Source organism: Microcebus murinus, chromosome 1, assembly GCF_040939455.1.
Source record: "Microcebus murinus isolate Inina chromosome 1, M.murinus_Inina_mat1.0, whole genome shotgun sequence".
NCBI lineage: Eukaryota > Metazoa > Chordata > Mammalia > Primates > Cheirogaleidae > Microcebus > Microcebus murinus.
The window spans coordinates 6,124,088-6,143,089 of NC_134104.1; the positions used below are offsets into that span (position 1 = coordinate 6,124,088).

At 54.8% G+C, this 19,002-nt stretch overlaps 1 long non-coding RNA gene across 1 annotated transcript; it reads left to right on the plus strand.

Annotated features, from left to right (window-relative positions):
- The first annotated feature begins 16,201 nt into the window (after nt 1-16,201).
- Nucleotides 16,202-18,576, plus strand: LOC142871410 (uncharacterized). The gene is made up of 2 exons (XR_012919659.1): nt 16,202-17,024; nt 18,149-18,576. It is a non-coding gene; the product is annotated as an uncharacterized LOC142871410 (long non-coding RNA).
- Nucleotides 18,577-19,002: the final 426 nt, after the last annotated feature.

Consider the following 19,002-nt stretch of genomic DNA (forward strand, 5'->3'; position numbering starts at 1 on the left):
GCACCCAGGCCCCGGCTCCCACAGCTCTTCTGCCCTGGAGGGTCCTGTAAGGGGGTTGCCCACCACCTTGCCCCCTTCCACCAGCACCCCAGCCCCCGCCCACCCAGCCTTCCTCGGCCCCAGGCACCCTCGCTCCCACCCGAAACTGCGGTCCACGCACAGCTCAGTGAAGACGGGACTTTTGTGCAAGGTTCCCTGCGAGACGTGCCACGGCCCTGCAGGAGCAGTGACGGGCAGCAGGAGGCGGTGCTCCGAGTCTCCGATACCCACGAAGATAAATCAAACATGCCCGGATTTCTTTGCAGAGTCAAAAGCCAGAAACGAGTCGAGGCCGCTGCTCTTGCCCAGCGTGAACTGCTGTCCTCCACCCCACCCCAGTGCGCCCACATTCCCTGGATTGCCCAGAGACAGTCAGCCTGTGCTCAGAGGTGCTGAGCAGCGCGGGGCCTCCCTGGCTCCCTGTCCCTGCGCCTTGCAGTGGCCAACAGCCGGAGCACCTGGGGGCAAATCCAAACGCGATTCAGGGGGGACATGGCTCTTTCCTTTCCAGGTGCGGTGGGTAAAACTTGCGAGTGGGCAAACGTCCTTCCACACTGCCTGTGGGTTTCAGTGTTGCCTCCTGCCGTCGGTTGCCGTTTTGTTCGTGGGTGGATGCTAGAGGCTGCAGAGTGGTGTTTGCAGGCTGGTGCGAGCCTGTCGCCCCCGCCCCACCTCGAAGGCAAGAGGACGGCAGCTGCCTTCGCAGCAGGAAGCGGGGTCCAGCCTCGCACTGACACCCCCGGCTGGCTGGACAGGATGTCACCAGGCAGTTGCCATGTCTTTGATGTTGGTTGGGGCTGTCCTGTCTCCCCTCTCCCTGACACCAGAGCACTGGGTGGGCCGAGAGGAGGCACTTGGCACACATGGCCGTTTCAGCCACCAAAGGTCACTCCATGGGCTCCAAGCAGGGCCCGTGGGTGGTCCTGGGCCCCTTCTGCACGGTGTCTGCTGAGACCTGGGGTTTGGCCCCAGCTGCGTCTCCAGGCCTTGCTGGGCGTTTGCAAACTCTCCAGGGAGCTGGCGACTGACCAGAGTCCCACCCACGGGGTCCTGCTTGGCAGATCGCCACAAACGTCGAGTAAAGGCGATGGGGCATTGTTGTCACTTCGAGAAGAGGATTGCAAAGTCAACATCCCATGTGCATTTGAAGAGTTGATATGGGAGCACTAGCGGGGCTGACTTAAAAAAGAATAGAAAAGTCTTTTAAAATATCTTTATTTTTTAAATTTAAAAAAATCTGTAAAATTATTTAAAACCTTTATCTTTTTCCTTATTATAAAAGATCAAATGATTACTGCTGAAAATCTAGAAATGACAGAAAAGTGCAAAGGGAAATCTAGAATGTCATATGAATTCTGCCCCAAACTGCTAACCCATGTTCACATGCCGGTCCGGTTTCGACACTCGGATACCCACAGCCACGCAGACAGGCACCCACATTTTCACACCCGACTGAGAATCCTCTACGAATGCAGCCTCCATCCTTTTTATTTTCATTTAAAATCCCATAATAAGCATTTTCCCATGTCTTCGAAAACATGAACTTTTACAACTACCTACCATTCCTCAAAGGGGCTTAACGATTTAATTAACTAGCCCCTTATCGATGATGTACGAGATTTAAAGTAAACTGGTTAAAATGTGCACGTTTGTCTCGAGTAATGGAGTAAAGAAATGGGCCGCTCTGTGCCTCGGTTTTCCCCATCTCTAAAGTGGGAGCGCCCTGCCCTGGCTAAGGTGGCTGGGGTGGCCTCTAATTAATATTTAGGAAAGGCCTTGCAATTCGAGGGTGAAGGATTGCTACCTCAGTCACAGGTTTTGCGCAACTGTCCTTGATTATTGTCATTTGCTCATTGTGGGCGGTTAGCACTCTGCAGGACAGCAGAGAGGAATGTATCTGGGAGTCGAGCCCAGCCTTTGTCCTGCCCCAGCCAGGCCTGGAGGATCAGAAAGGCTGCGGTTTTCTCCTGACCAGGGACCAGGATCCGCTGGAGACAAGGGGTCCCCCGTGAGCCGAGATCACTGCTGAAGCTGGGTGCCACCTGGGCAGGGGGCAGGGACTCGGCCTTACTCGGTGCCAAGCGCTGGCCCTCCATGTCCCTCTGTGTTCCTGATTTGAGTCTTCTAGAATACATGGGTAATTCACCAGGATTTTTATCTTAATATTGCTTCGTTTAGAGTTTCTACAAATTTTCATAATGGCCCATTAAAATTATATGATATTTAAATTTTAGCATCCATAAACACAGTTTTATTGGAGTTCTCTTGCTAATGTCACCTCCAAAACTCATGTTGAGACTTCAACCCCAATGTGGCAGTTTTGAGAGCCAGAACCCTTAAGAGGTGATTGGGATTAATCCATTCATGGATTAAGGGATGAATAGGCCATCACTGAAGGGGAACTGTTGGCTTTCTAAGAAGAGAAAGAGAGATCTGAGCTAGCTTTCTCTCCCACCTTGCCACCTGGGGCCCTGTGCCCACCTCGGGACTCTGCAGAGAATGCCACCAGCAAGAAGGCTCCCTCCAGACATACCCCCTTAACCTGGGACTTCTCAGCCTCCACCACTGTAAAAAAAATTTCTTTTCTTTATAAATTACTCAGTTTCAGGTATTTGGTTCTAAGCAACAGAAAGTAGACTAAGACAACACCCATGCTCATTCATTTACTTCTACTGCTCTTTTGTGCACTACGATGGCAGAGTTGAGTAGTTGCAAGAAAGACCGAATGGTCCACAAAGCTGAAAATATGTGCTATTCAGCCCTGACAGAAAAAGTTTCCTAGCCTCTGCCCTGGACCACGGGATTCTTTTTCCTGCGATGGTATTTTTTGTATTGACCCGCCTTTCTGGAAAAACAGTATTTTTAAGCTTAATAAACTTAACGTCCTGAAATGACTTACACATATATTGATGGGATAAACCCTCCACAGATAATTTTGCCTGGGATTAGGTGGCAGGTGTTGGAAGAAAGGCAGGGAAAGCATCTTGAAGCTAGCAGACTTTGAAAAGTCAAGAAGTTGCATCGAGTGTTGATTTGGTGGGATGACAAAGCATTCTCAGGCAAGCCACGCTTGCCCCCCTTTAACTTGTTAGCCTGTTATTATCTTTGTTTGGAAATTAATGCTGTAGTCACCAGTGGTCACATAGTCGTCATCACTCTCACGCTGATAATCATGTGGCCTGTACTATACTTACCGAGCGTCCGTCCCTAGGAACCCGTAGCCCTACCTATGCATTTATTCCTCCCCGTAACGTTCTTGGGCAGGTGCTCCCATTGGGGGTACATTCTCTTGAGATTGGCTCACTTCTCTTTAGGCACATGAAATAAAAACAAAGACAAACCCTCACATCAACAATGAGAGAACCTTTCAGGAAACCCCAGGTGGTTGTTCACAGATATTTGTTGTTTTTTAAACTGGGGAACAAAGGGGAAAGGTGAATGATTGGGTCCACGTCCAGCCCCTACACCATTGATTGATCCCACAGTGAGACGTGCTTGTCTGACTCTTGTTTGATCAGCTGCTCTGCTACTTTGTGTAGGAAGATCTAGGTCCCGGGAACCTGGCCATCTCAAAGTTTTGATGAGTAACACAGGTTTCTGCCATTGGGTAAAACATTCACCTTAACATGATTTGTGTGTATGTGTGTTTATTTGTTGATGTTCAAAAAAGAAGCCATAGCGAACCCAATTGAGAGATGCTTGTGGGTTTAGGCAACTGGTTAATCCCCCAAAATAAGATCCAGTAAATGTGAGAGAGACGGGAAGTAGACCAGGAAGTAGCTCATTCCAAATGTTGGAAGGAAGCAAGCAGACTGCTGGATTGCGAATCTGCGTAATTTATTGACAGATAAATTGGATCCTTAGTGGAAAGTCTCCGAGTAGGGAAGGAAATGGTTCTGATGAGGAAACCTAACTGGGAGAAGAAGGACAATTTCATTCAAGGAGGAAGAATGTACTTAGTAACACTCAGTGGACTTCATAGTGCAGAAACCCTCAGCAAAGTGCTGAGTGCACTTTGCTTACGAATGTAGCGTCATGTAACGACTTAAAAATGTGCAAAGTAAACGTTCCAGAAAAGTAAAAACCACAAGAGTGTGCAGAGCCTTCCCTTCTTTGTCTGTAGCTTGGTGGCTGCCCATGTGATTTCTTATAAGGCCGGTGTGGCACCACCGCTGCTTCTGAAGGGTCATCTCAGCCGTCTCCTGGTGGCTCGGCCCCCGGACCTGTGCCCAGGGGAGGCCCTGCTCCTCCAGACATGCGCTCAGACTAAAGGGGCTGAGTGAGGAGTGGCAGGTGCGGCCAGAAAAGACGAAGATGCAAGGAGAGAGTGTGTGTGTGCACATGTGAGTGTATGTGCATGTAGACATACATACACATGCATGTGGGTGTGTACACATGGGTACTGAGCTTGAGTATATGAGTGAGCATGTGAATGTGTATTTGAGAGAATGTATGTGTGTACTGTGTGCACGTGCATGAGGGTGGGTGTGCGTGCATGTGAGTGTATGTGTATGTATGTGAGTGTGTGCATGTGTGTACTGAGCTTGAGTATATGAGTGAGCATGTGAATGTGCACTTGAGAACATATGTGTGTACTGTGTACGTGTGCATGAGGGTGGGTGTGAGCGTGAGTGTTTGTGTGTGAGCGTGAGTGTTTGAGATTGTGTACCTGTGTGCATGTGCGTGAGCGAGTGTGCAAGTGCGTGCGTGGGAGTGCATATGTGTGTGTTCATGAGCATCAGAGTGAGACTGTGGACGCTGGTGAGAGTGTGCATAGTGTGCATGAGTGTGCATGAGTGTGTGAGCGTGAGCGTGTGTGCAAGTGCATGCGTGGGAGTGCATATGTGTGTGCTCATGAGCGTCAGAGTGAGACTGTGGATGCTGGTGAGAGTGTGCATAGTGTGCACGAGTGTGCATGAGTGTGTGAGCGTGAGCGTGTGTGCAAGTGCGTGCGTGGGAGTGCGTATGTGTGTGCTCATGAGCGTCAGAGTGAGACTGTGGACGCTGGTGAGAGTGTGCATAGTGTGCACGAGTGTGCATGAGTGTGTGAGCGTGAGCGTGTGTGCAAGTGCGTGCGTGGGAGTGCGTATGTGTGTGCTCATGAGCGTCAGAGTGAGACTGTGGATGTTGATGAGAGTGTGCATAGTGTGCACGAGTGTGTGAGCGTGAGCGTGAGCGTGTGTGCAAGTGCGTGCATGGGAGTGCATATGTGTGTGTTCATGAGCATCAGAGTGAGACTGTGGACGCTGGTGAGAGTGTGCATAGTGTGCACGAGTGTGCATGAGTGTGTGAGCGTGAGCGTGTGTGCAAGTGTGTGCATGGGAGTGCGTATGTGTGTGCTCATGAGCGTCAGAGTGAGACTGTGGACGCTGGTGAGAGTGTGCATAGTGTGCACGAGTGTGCATGAGTGTGTGAGCGTGAGCGTGTGTGCAAGTGCGTGCGTGGGAGTGCATATGTGTGTGCTCATGAGCGTCAGAGTGAGACTGTGGACGTTGATGAGAGTGTGCATAGTGTGCACGAGTGTGCGTGAATGTGTGAGTGTGAGTGTGTGTGAGTGTGTGTGGGGTGAGGCTGCAGCAGGCGTGTCACCTAAACTCCCTGTGGAGCGGCTCGCAAAGCAGGAGCCCCTCGTGCCGGCGCTGCATCAATGCCACAGGCTCGGGGTTCCTGTGGCTGAGGGCCTGGCCGGGCACGCTCACCGGATGCACGGACGCTGCTGGGGGATTTGCCGTACGCCGCGAGTTGCGTTGCCTCACAGGCACATCTTATAGAGGACGTCAGTTTGCTTTGCCTTAGACTGAGTCTGGGGAGGCCCGGGGCTGACAGGCAGCTGGAGAGGCGGACCTGCCACGCGGCCGTGCCGGCTCTCGCTACCCCTTAGGACTGTCCTGCCGAGTGGACAGGCTGATGGGGGAGGGGTCGGCAGGCAGGTGGGCAGGCGCAGGGTCCCCAGGGGAGGCTGTGGCCACCTGGGCCAACCCCGCCCAGTCTGCTCAGGCATCTTCGCCATCAGCCCCCTCCCGTCTGCTCAGACTCCCTGCGGTGGGGTCCCCAGCTCCTCAGGGCCCAGTGCCAGGCGTGCCTCGAGCTCCGGCCTCTCTTTCCTTCGGGGAGCTCAGGATCGTCCGGGGCCCCCCAAACCTCGACACACCTGTGCTGCCGCCCCAGCTTTGCCTTGCTCGTCCCCTGGTCTGAGCCCCACGCCTGTGTGCCAGACTGGACGTGCCAGACCATCTGCGCAGTCCCGCCCCCCTTCCCGGGTGCAGGGCCCTGCTGCTCAGCACTCCGTCTCTCCCTCGATGGCTCGTTCCACGTCAACTTGCCTGGGCCTCGGGGTGCCCAGACATTTGGCTTACCATTGTTCTGGGTGTTTCCGTCAGGGTGTTTCCGGATGGATTTAATGTTTGACTCACTAGACTGAGCAGAGCACATGGCCCTCCCTGGTGAGGGTGGGCCTCCCTCAATCAGTCGAAGGCCTGGCCTCCCCCGAGGGAGAGAGAATTCCTCCTGCCTGCTGGCCTGTGAGCTGGGGATTGGCATGTCTCTGCCTTTGGACTCAAAATGAAACAGGGGCTCTTCCCGGGTCTCGAGCCTCAGCTTCCAGACTGGAGCTTACGCCACGGGCGCTCCCGGTCCTCAGGCCTCTGGGCTCAGACCGCGGCTGCTCCACCGGCCCTCCTGGGTGCCCAGTCTGCCCGCTGCAGAGCTTGTGATTTCGTGCAAGCCAATTCCTTATAATGGATCTCTTTGTTCATCCGTATGTCCCCTATTCATTCTATTTCTCTGGGGCCCCTGACAACGCACTCCCCTTCCTCCCCCTCCACTGACAGCTTCTGTGCTCCGGGCTCAGCCTCCATGGCGCCCCCAGGGCCAGCCGGTCCTTGCCGCTCACCTGGACAGCTGCAGAGTGCCTCAGTGTCCTCCTGGTGCCCGTCCTGGCTCCTTCCCACCCATTTTCCAGGGGCTGCCAGAGCAAACTTGAAGCACATGTGGCATGCCCATCAGAATGTTCCAGAAGGACGGCCCTGTGTGTTCTCCCATGCCCCAGCCCAGCCACCATTGTCTTCCTGCAGCTCAGCACTCTTTGCCTTGGTAGCGCTGATACCAGTTGTCACTAAATAGCCATGTGTGTAACTGCTCAGCGTCTCTCTGGCAGACTCACCCCCATGAGATCTGTCCAAGTGGCTCCATCCTGTTTAACACCTGCCCCGGCGGCCACCCCCGGGCCGGGGCCACTGACAGGCATGCAGTGGCCGAGGGATCCATGGAGTCTGAAGGATGAGGGGTGTCAGTTCAGGAACTCCTGGAACAGCAGAGCCCAAAGTGGCCTGGGTGTCAAGCGGGCCGCCCGGCGGTGAGGTGACTGCCAGTGTCACTGGGCCTTGGAGCTGGGGGAGGCCCTGGCTGCAAGGTCGGGGCGGACAAAGGCCGGAGCCTGGCACAGCACCGGCTTGTCCCAACTGCCCCACAGGCAGAGGCTGTGCCGGGAATGAGGGCACAGGGCCCAGCCTGGACTGGCTTCTGCCTCCAGCAGCAGAGCCCCCTCCGGCCCCCGACGGCCAGTCTCTACATCTGAATATTTCAGGAGAATATTCTTATTTTGGGGGTGCACGGAGTGGGCCTCTCAGCAACCTGTCTCATCTTGGCAGTCAGCAATTGGGACTGCAGCAATCGGGACTGCACCGTTTTATTTATGGGATCAAAATGCTTTCACAGCAAAAAGAAGTCCTTCCCAGCATGTTGCCATAGCTTGTGCAAATGTAAGTCTGTCTGCTGCATTTTAGGTCATTCACCTTCCTTTCCAAATCTCTGCCTCCCACCCCCAAAAACACAATGGGAGCTGCACACAGCAGGTCTGCTTCCCTTAGTGTGCGTGGGCTTGACTGGGCTGGGATCAGTCTGCACTCTGAGCCCGGGTGCATGGCTGTCCTCCTCCATGCTGTGTTCGGAGGTGACGTTGGGCTCCAGGGCTGTATTTGCAACTGGCCCATCTGGGCCGGCCAGGTGGGACGTGAGCCAGGCCTGGGGGGACGGTGAGGGGAAGCCGCCTTCACTCAGCTCTCTGCCCACGCATGCAGCTAGAACAATGCCCTTTTCTGGTCCTCAGATGCTAATAGAAAATGCAAGAGAGAACAAACGAGAGCCAAGGTCGGGCTGTGTCTTCCTGCACACCTTTCCTCAGGCACTTCCCTTTGGGGAACACAGGCCTCTCCCACTTGCCACCCAGCATCCAAGTCCTGTTCCCACCCCCGCTCCCTGTGCAGGGGCCAAACCCGAAGCCCCCTCCCCTAGAGAGCCCTGCCGGGGTGGCCCCCCACACCTTTACCTGTTGGGGTCACCGACTGCCTGGACCCGGGGCTCCCAGTGTTTGGAGTGGGGGTCCTTAGTGACGTCAACACATCTGAAACTCTCCATGGGAGAGTTTGATATTTTCAATCGAGAAAACAGCTAGTGTCAAAAAGGCTTTATAAATTCCCAGATTTTTTTTTTTTAAGGCATTTGGGTCTTGCCAATAGCATCTATATACGATTGCAACTCAGTCAATCAGACTTATTCGGCTTTCAGACGATAAATGCTTGCTTGTCATCTGAGTTCCTGGACCCCTTGTCGTAATTCTGGGCTTTCTCGCCCCGGGTCTGTGGCTGCTCCAGGACGGGAAGCCCTGAGGCTACTCAGTGAGCGCATTATGCTCCTGAATTCGACATTGTCTTGCGACCCGGGGAGTTTGCACGGCCTCTTGGGGCGCAGGGACGCTGCTGGCAGCAGGCACCTCGCCGTGTGTGGGAGGGTGCACAACACCGGGTATTGTTAGCCATGACCCCAGCAGCGCCAGAGGGGCTGGACCCCCGGAGTCCAAGTGTTTTGGGAAAAACAAATGTCTTGCTGGCAGCCACTCTGTGGTCACACAAGGAGAGACGACCGTCTGTGAAGCCAAGGCGGGCACAAATGGGGCCTTTCACTCACAGGTACGTTTTGTTAAGGAAACGTGGGCAGACCTGTGAAGATGGTTAGAGCTCAAAACTAGTCCTGGACACAGGGAGAGGCACAGACACCCATTGTGTTAGAATATTCCAGAAAGAAAAAAGTGGAAACTCACCCCTTGTAAAAGCAGAAGGTGTGCAGAGGCAGGAGTCAGGTGGGGGGACAGAGAGCACCTGGAGAAACAAAAGTAAAAGGTGGCAGAGGAAGACAGAAGAAAAAAAAAACGACGGGTTCCCAGGGGGGACAGCTCGATCCTGGCCTGACAGGGAGCAGGCACAGTCTCTAACCGTAAGAGCAGGAATCCTCTTTGATCTGACACGCCGGGAAAAGTCATGACTTCCTTGAAAAGGCTGATTTATTAGAGCTTGCCTTATTCCTGCTAAAATGTGCTCCTTCCAACGAAGATACTGATTTGGCTCATTATTAATTGGAATTCAAAAGCCTTTTGTTCTCAGCAAGTCTGGGCTGTAATTCTGACATTTCGGGAACTGCAAAAGCTTTTGAAGTGGAACGAAGTCCTTGTGGGCCGATGACCTATGCCCCGTCCCTCCTTTGGCAGCCAGGACCTGTGGCTTTCTAAGTGAGAAACACAGTAGACCCCAGGGCATGTCCTGGCAGGACACCCTGTGCCATCGCCTTGCACCCCGAGGCCTTCGTAGCTTCATCCGGGAGACGAGGGGATCGGACTTAATTGTCTCTGAAGTGCCCTGAAATAGCGGTGTCTGTCCTAGTCTAGAAAGCGTCCCAGACTATGGTTCTTTCCGGTGGGTTCAACATCATGCAGGCAAGGGGACCGGGCAGCGTGAACTCCAGCTCCAACTCTGTCTCCAATGGCCATGTGAGCTTGGGCAAGTTGCTCAACCTCTGTGGCCTCAGTTTTCTCATGTGTGAAATGATAAGAGTAGGTTTTTGTTGTTTTTTTTTTTTTGGTTTGTGATTTTAAGTCTCAGAGGTAGTCGGGAGGATTACATGAATTTGCACAGTGCCTGGTGTTTAGGAAGTGCCCCGGGAACGACCCAAGCCCTGTGACTAAGTCACCACCACCTGTAGCATCACCAGGGGTTGTGTCGAAGCCTCTCCTGGGATCCCAGGCTTTATGCGACTGGTCAAAAGGGACCCATTCCAAAGTGAAACGGGTGGCGGGTGAAAGTGTGTGCAGAAATGCTCCAGGTTCAATTAAAAATACGTGGTAAGAGATGCTAGCGCTCCAGGTTCTAGCATAACAGTTGGAATACTCACTAGATTGCAGCCGCTCTCGGGCTTAAGTTGTATCAGAATCCCCTGGAGGCCTTGCTCAAACACAGATTTCAGGTTTTCTGAATCAGAGGATCTGGGTGGGGCCTGGGAATCTGCACGTCTAACAAATTCCCAGGTGGTGCTGCTGCTGCTGGTCCGGGGAACACACCTTGAGAACCGCCGGGTTAGCGATCATATTCTCGTACTGCTCTTCTCTTTTCCCCTCCGACCTTGGGTAACTCTTAGATCCCGTTTAAAGGGAAAAGAAATCATGAATTGCCTCTCATTTGTCCAAACACCGAGTGAGTCTTATTCTACGAAACTTGCAATTGTGGATTTACGAAGGTTAAAATACTTTTTAATATTTACATTGTCGTTAAAGTGAAAATATAAACTTGAAACATTTTTCTTGAAAATGTGCAGCCCATGGAATGCAACCTGTGTAGGAAACGTGACCCTAAAGCAGAAACGGTTCGAGTTCTTCGGACGCCCTCCAGGGTGGCGAGGAAGTACACACACGCCTGGGCTCTTCTTGGTTGAGCGCCATGGCCCGTGCGGTCCCGCTGGCCCAGGCCCCGCAGGTGTGACGCCGCTGGGGCCAGCTGTGCTCCGGCAGGAGGCTCTGAGCCTTTGCCATCTGCTGCTGGGAACTGCAGAGCCTTCCGTGGGCGGGCCAGGCCGTCAGGATCCTGGCGGAGGAAGGCGGAAGCTGGACGCTGGGTGGGACAGGGTGGGAGGTTCCAGGGCTCGGGGTGAGCTTTCCTGTTATTCTGTTCTGCTGGCTGGCTCCTATCTTTAGCTGAGGTTAAAAAAAGAAGCGTTCCAAGTGCAGAGGGAGGTGAGAGGTCCCCTGGGGACAGCTGGCTGCGCTGTGCAGACAGACGCGTGCTGCCCGGATGGACTCGGTATTCTTTTTCTTCATCGGGTGTCATCTTGCCGAAGGGCAGGAGGATTCCCTGGAAGGCGCAGGGCTGGCGGGAGCGAGGACACAGAAAGTGCACGACCGATGGCATCCTTTCGCCACGGGGGGAGGCAGGAGGGAAGAGGGGGACCCGCTGTTTGACCAAACCCAGTGGGAAAACAGGAGCAGCCTTCATAACCTGACTCTGTTCGTCAAATTGGAATCTTGAACCTGTTCGACCACACGGGGCCATGTGTCTTCCGAGTGATCTGTAGCCCAAGCTGCTCTTCGGGTTTCCCTTCGCAAAGACACTTGTGCTGGGAGGGCTGGCATCTGACCCGTTGAGTGTATCTCCACAGGCGTTTGGTTCCTTCTGCTAACTCGGGATAAGGAAGGGTGGCATGGGGTGTGGCCCTGGTGGAGACCTCTCACTGCACTTGTCCCCATCGGCAGTCACAGGGCTGCCCTGTGAGCTGTGACCCTCTCCCTATGCCCAGGGGCAAACTCTGGCCGAGGAACCCATGGGCTTGTCCCATATGATAAAACCCAGGACCTCTGACCCCGGCTGCAGGGACTTCCAGGAGAGAGACTCACGTCACTCTGGCGGCAGAGCACTCAGCAACCCAAGACTGGAAAACTGGCTGCTGAGCATTCCGTGCAAGGCTGAGTCTCTGGGGAAGGGGGGCTGCGGACGTTGCAGGAACGGGTCTCTTCCAGCTTCAGTAGACCCCAGGGAGCATTGCAGTGGGGCCCCGAGTAGGGACAAAGTCAAGCTTGACATCCCTGCATCCCACCCTACCATGCCCCCCAGTGCACATTTTTTGGACATTTTAGATGCCACATCTAAATAAATGGAAACAAATTTAAGTCACTATGTCCTACTACATCAGGAGCTCTTTAGCTGTGGAAGAAGCTGGGGTATTCCGTGGACGGGAGGGTCTTGGCTGTTGGCGTTGGTTTCTAGGGAAGAGCCGGATACTTAGCCCCACAGAAAGAGCTGAGGGATGGGGGTGGGAAGGGGAGCTGGGACCCGAGCCCCACCTGCCCAAGCCTCCCGGGTGTCAGTTGCCTCCCCTCTACCGGGTGCTGATCTGATGCTCCCCGGGGGGCTCTCCAGCTGCTGCTGTAGGGACAGGCGTGCAGAGGAGGGGGCGTGGGGTGCTGCTAAGGGGATTGAAGAGTCCCCCCCAATTCACGTCCACCCAGAACCTCAGAACGCGACCTTGTTTGGAAGCAGGGTCTTTGCAGGTGTATCTAGTTCAGTCGAGATCAGGTCATGCTGGGTGAGGGTTGGCCCTACCTGCAATGACTGGTGTCGCTGTGGGACGAGAAGGGGGCACGTGGGGCGCAGGCCCCGAGAAGATGGGCAGAGGCTGCGGCGATGCAGCTGCAGCCGGGGAAGGCCGAGGGGTGCCGGCGACACAGAACGGTAGAGAAGCAGAACGGTAAGAGACTAAATTGCTGTTGTCTTAAGAACAGCAGAGTTGCCACCTCGTTTGCGAACACTTATTATGGCGGCCCAGGAAATGAATCCAGCTGGGAAGACTTTTGTCCAGGGGCCGGTGTCAGCAAGCACGAATGGAAACACATTGCAGCATCTGGCTGGGAGTGGCCGGGCCTCGGTGTCCCCGTCTGTCCCCCTCCCGCCAGCTTCCTGCTGCAGGCTTGGCTGTTACGAGCAGATGGGATTTGAGAGGAGAGCTGGCGTCGGCCCGAGGTCCAAGCTTCGTATGCATCTTGGTTTGTGGTTTGTCGCGGTGGCTCTTTTCCTCTTCGCTCAGAGTGTGCTCGGGAGATAAGCGGGAAGGGGGACGGGGAGGGGCTGCGGCTTCAGCTCCGAGGAACCTGGTGTCTCTCTTGGTCAGCCCTATGCCACGGACAGGGCTGGGGTGGGACGCCCGTGTTGTCACAGCTCTGCCCCCGCTGTGTGACCCAGGCCGGACAGTGTTCTCAGCTGCCTGTCTCCTCCGCTGAGAAACGGGCTGGGAGGACACAGCGAGTGAGCAGGTGTGAGGTCGCTGCCTCGCCTGTTAAATGCTGTAGCGTGGTAGCAGCTAGAGGGCCGTGGCAATGTTGCAGTTTCCTTGGTAACAGATGTTGCTATTGGGGAAAATCCTGCAGCCAACAACCAAGCTGGTAGTACTTAATGCTGGTATTTCTAGAGTGGTTCTCATTTCTCAAGGGCTTGTTTTTAGTAAGGGCAAGTTTGTGCCCCAGGGCAAGCACGCTGCTCTCCCACGCTGCTCTCACACGCAGCCCCGGATTACGCCCGTGTACCACGTGTTTTTGTGACATAAAGCTGGGAGAGGGATGACAATACCAACCCAGCTACGAAAAGTCACCCTGGCCTTTAGCTCTGGCTTCTAGGAGGGCTCCAAATGTTTCTCGGGTGGGCTTAGGGCTTTCGGAAGATGACTCCACCCTGTGTAAGACATTGTCCTGTGACAAGAAGGTTCTGCGTGATATGGATGATTTTCACAGTATCGGCCCGTAGCACGACTGAGAAACAGAAGACCAACACCTAGAAGTTAGGGTTGCATGCACGTCACCTGTGGTGGGTGCAGGAGTGGTCTCTTCTCTTGGGAGACCTTCTCTTGGTCTCTTCTCCTTCTTAGAAGCTGGGTATTTACTGACCACATAATTGGCTTCTTTCAAGAAGGATGGTCACCTTCTTCTATACTGGTGCAAAGAAAGTAAGTTGCTCAAGGTCCCAAAGCTACTCAGTGACAAATCTGAGACTAAGAGAATTTAAATAAAAGAGCTGACATTACTGAGCATGTGCTATGGGCTGGGCTATTCAGTGGCTCTTTACAACACACCGTGGTAACAGGTGGCAACCTCATTTTACAGATGAGGGGACAGAGGCAAAGAGAGGAGAAACGGCCAGGAGCCAGGCAGTTGGTGCTAGAGCCTCACTTCCTAACCACCGCACCCTACTGCCTCCCACACCTGAACCCCAGCCACCTGGTGCCTGGCCGTGGCAGAGGAAAAGGGACAGGCTTGGGGTCGGGTGGACACACAGCCCTGAAACTTACCCACGGAATGACCCTGGGTGCATTACGTAACCTCTGACCCAGGGTAAAGTACTTGACCTCCTCAGACTCTGTTTTCTTCTGTAAAATGGGCATCGTGGCAGATTCCTCACCTGCTGCTGTGAAGATTAATGGCATCATGCGCGCAAAGCACCTGTCAGATTGTGTTCCCAAGAAACCTCAGCTATTCTTCCTCCTCGCAGACTGGACGTGTGTTGCTCCCCTTTGTGTCGGTGCTGCCTGGCCCAGACCGACCATGAAACCAGCACTTGTCCATCAGATGCAGGCCGTCCAAGGCCTTGGGCCATGTTTCAGTAATCCTTTAAGGGAAACTACCCGCCCATTTTATCTTATCACCTTGGCTTAATTGCACAAGAGCTGTTCCCTGTGTTTATTGTTATTTCTGTGTTTCTTTGTCCCTGATCAGCGGTTGAACTGAGCCAGCTGTTGGGGTCATTGGGGCTGCGGCGTGGGCGCACACCTGGCCCGGCTGGTTGGGGCTGGGGTTGGTGCCGTGTCTGTGACCCGGCTCGTCAGGCTCAGCAGTGAGCCGGCGTCCTGGCCACGGGCCGGGATCAGGGTTCCCCAGCAGGGCGTCGCCTCCCTGGGAACACCCTCTTCTCCCCGCCCGTGGTCACCTCTCCTGCACCTGGCACCCAGCACCTGCCTGGGCCGCCCCCGTCCCTCCAGCCACCTGCCCAGACTCAGCCTCTCCCAGTCTCAGCAAAGGAGAGGGGCCCTCCCTGGGGTCTCCCGATGGCCCACATTCTGGGTCACTTAAAAATCACTAATGTATTGGCAGAATTGCACAAAAACATATGATATGCCCACTCTGTGATGGCCCTTTCTGGGTTCTAGAAGGGACACAGGTGAATCAGGCATGTGTCTTGTCCTTGAGAACTCTGGTGCAGCAGGGATATGCATGTGCACATACATGTACAGTGATGGAGGATTGTGTTAGTTCTGCTGCCACTGTGACAACTTATTACGAACACAGTGGCTTGAAACAAGGCAGACGCATAATCCTGCAGTTCTGGCGGTCAGCAGCGTGAGGCGGGCCTCGCTGGTCTGACATCCAGGTGTCGGCCGGCTGTGCGCGTTCCTTCCTGGGGACTCGGCTTTCTTGCGCTCTCCGGCCTCCTCCGTGTCTTGGGCTCGTGGCCCCTTCCCCTGTCTCTGCCCTCCCCTTGTCACTTCTCTCTGTGACCACAGCTGGGAGCTGGCTTCCACTTTTCAGGGCTCATGTGATTAGACAGGCTCTCCGGGATAGCCCAGCTAACGTGCCCATCTCCACCTTTGTCACCTCTGCCAGGTCCCTTGTGCCTCGTAGAGTAGCATATTCCCAGGTTCCAGGGCTTAGGACACGGACATATTTTGGGGGGGCGTTATTTTGCCTACCGTAGATATATATACACATGCGCAGTCACACGGCGGTGTAAATGCATGCTTATATGTCAGTATTCATAAACAATGGCTGTGGTGCAATGCAGACTAGTGAGTCTGAGTTGGCCAGAGCACTTGCCTGTGGAGCTGTTCCAGCCCTGGGTTGGAGAGGTGGGGGCTGCGTGTGCGTGTTGGGGGGTGGTGAGTTTGGAAGAGCACGCACTCAAGTAGCGATTACTATGGCAAGTATCTATGTGTAATCCTGCATCTCTGTCTGCCATCTCTCTCTGTGTTTTAAGCGTTCCAAGCAGTCGCAGTCGGGGAACGGTTTCTGCTTCCCGGGCCCTGGACAGGAAAGGCATGCTTTCCGCCTGGGAGTGGGAAAGTCTTCAAGAAGAGAGTCGTGGGGGCGCGCCCGGGCTTCCGAGGACGGGAGGGCTTGGGTGCAGGCGGATGGGGGCGGGGCGGGCGGACAGGAGGAAGACGTCACTGGAGGGTAAGAGGAGCCCTGACTCCATCCACGTAGTGGAAGGAAGGAAGTCTTTCACTTTATTTTCTAATTTACAGAAATACTTCTAATTTTACCTCTGTCGGCCATTGATAATGTTCTTTTTCGAGTGCAGGACAACCGAGGACATCTGGAACGAAGATTGCCCCTGTGACCGGAGGCAGAGCGTTGGCCGGCTCTGCGCTGCGGGTCACGAGCACGAGGGTGTCCGGGCTGGATGCCGGCCACACTGCTGACCCCTGTGTCTTCGCCCGCGAGCAAGAGGACTGGGGAGACTGAGGCTGCGCCTCCCTCCTGAGGCTGCTGTCCCCTGGGGCCCCTCCCTCCCAGCCCAGCTCCCCGCAGGTGGGCTGCAGCCCCGGTGACTGGAACAGCACTGGTGACTGGAACAGCACTGGACGCCCGAGGTGCTCAGTCGTGGCAAACATGAGTCGCATGAAAAAGAATTTTCCCCATCCCTTCTTTTAATAATTTATGCTGGTGTCTCCTCTGCTCACCTTTTTTTTTTTTAAAAACCATTTACCCATTTATTATAAAACAATGCAATTCAGGAATAGCCAGAGAGATCTGTAGGGCAAGATATGGGGGAAGGGCTGTGAAGCTTCTATGCCCTCCTCTGCCCACCTCTTAACCCCAAGTGCCCCAGGCTCCACTCGCCGGCCGTGGCCTCTCCAGACCGTGTTTCCCCCGGCCTGTCACTTTGGTGAGAAGCACCACGACCTAAAAGTGTCTGGAGCCAGCCATGCAGGACCTCCCCACCAGCCTGGCGCCCTCCCTGGCCCTCCCTGCCGTGCGTGTCCCCCGTCCCCGCCCGCACGGCCGAGGCCCTGTGCTCAGACACGCCCCGGGGGATACGCCCCACTCCCTTCTCTGAGCCGGGGCCTGGCTGTGGTCGGGGGGGGAGTCAGGATTCCGCCGTCCTCACTGCGTTCCCGCCAGGAGGGTGGGCGATCGGCGGGGGCTTGCAGGAACCTAGTGCCAGGGACATCAGTGCTTAAGTGGCCTGGGAGCCACAGGGTTGGGCTGAGTCAGACACAGAGTGGTGTGCGTGTGTGTGCATGTGTATGTGTGTGCACGTGGGTGCATGTATGTATGTGTGTGCATGTGTATGTGTATAACAGAGAGAGGGAGAGGGAGAGAGGGGGAGAGACAGAGACATTCAGAGAGAAACAGCAAGAGACAGAGAGACAAAGAGGCACACATAGAGACAGAGACACACAGAGAGAGACAGAGACAGAGAGACTCAGAGAAACAGGAAGAGACAAAGAGACACACAGAGACAGAGAGACACAGAGAGAGAGAGATAAGAGAGTGCGCGTGCACAAGTCACACGTGTGTAAAGTGTATCAGGCTTCCTTTCCTATCTATGTAGTGTGATCAGTGAGATGGGATCCTACCAGTTGCTAGGATATTGGTATTTGTAATCAATAAGCCATCTGGAATTTTCTTGTGGAAGAGAAAAGATAAACACGGACATGTGACAGAGTCGCCCAGAAGGTGACCCGGCCTCTCTGTACGCAGGCATGTCTGGGGACACTGTCCCTGCCTACACACAGCCTGCAGAGGGAGGACTCAGGCCGGGAGGAGGGGGCGCCCCAGGAGGGGAGGGACCGGTGGCAGCTCAGGCCGGGTGCACAGCGGTGGCTCGTCCTGCTGTGGGCTCCTCACCTGCTCTCTGGAGGTGAGGGCCTCGCATTCCTCGGGTGGGGTGAGCGCGTGGGGGCGAGTGTCTGTGCATGTGTGTGCATGCATGAGAGAGAGAGAGTGAGAGAGAGCGAGCGCGAGCAAATTACGAGGCTATGCCTGTCCCAGCGCACAGGGTTGGTGAGATAAAATGAAGGACGCAGTGAACAAGCTCTTTGAAAAGGTGGACGGTCTGCCCGGCCCCAAGGCCTGCTGTTGATCCCTGGATCAGCTGACCTCTGGGCACTCGAGTCTGGACATGATATGGGGGCAAGTGGAGACCAGGAACCAAGGACCAGAGAGAGTGGGGAAGGGAAGGAGTGTGTACAGAGGCAGGTTGCCAGGTATTACTTGGGCGCATGAATGCTTTGTTTCATTTTTTAGAAACTTCAGAGAAGAAAATGAGGGGAAAGAATGTAGAATGTTCTGCATCTCGGAACTCAGTATGCCCCTAGTAAGCTGTAGACTATGGAAGCTTGTTATGAGGGCTCGTTGGCATGTGGATTCAAACACACCAATCCTCGCCCCGCCTCCGTGCGTCCACTTATCCATTTAACACTCACCCCGAGTGCCCGCGGCTGGCTGCTTCACTGCCGCAGTCGGCAGGTGCCTCGCCCTCTCGCTGCGTCCACACCGCCCGCTGGCGTGGCTGCGACGCTTAGCCCGTGTGAAGGATGAGTCTACCCTAGAAGGATGTCTCTTCTTCTCTCCGGCATCCTAGGACGGCTCCAAACATCCCTTACCCTCTTATTTCAACATTTTTTACATCACTTAATTAAAAAAAAAAAAACCAAACATGCCCTAACATCAAACACTGTCTGTGTTGAAATCCGTGCGCAGTGCACTGTCACCCAGGCACCGGCAGGAGAGACGTGACCCGCAGGCACAGACGCCTGCAAACGAGGTCCCTGCCCTGAGGGCCGACACGGGAGGGGTGCGCAGGCTGCAGTTCTCGCGCACACGGTGGATCGCACGTCCCGCCACAGATCGGAAGCGCTCACTTCCTCCCCTCGCTGGCCGCGTGTCCCCGGCCCTTATCTCGGCCTCTTCCTCCTTTTGTCTGGAAAGCCCCTGTCATCCGTCCGTCCGCTTCCGCAGTCACGCCGTCCCCGGCGTGGATTGTCCCTCCTAGCCCCAGGCCACTCGTCGTTGCAACCAAGGACGCCCCAGCAATGTGACACTTCCCCCTCTCCAAAGCCGTCCGGGTCCGGTGGGCCAGACGGTGCAGACACTTCTTG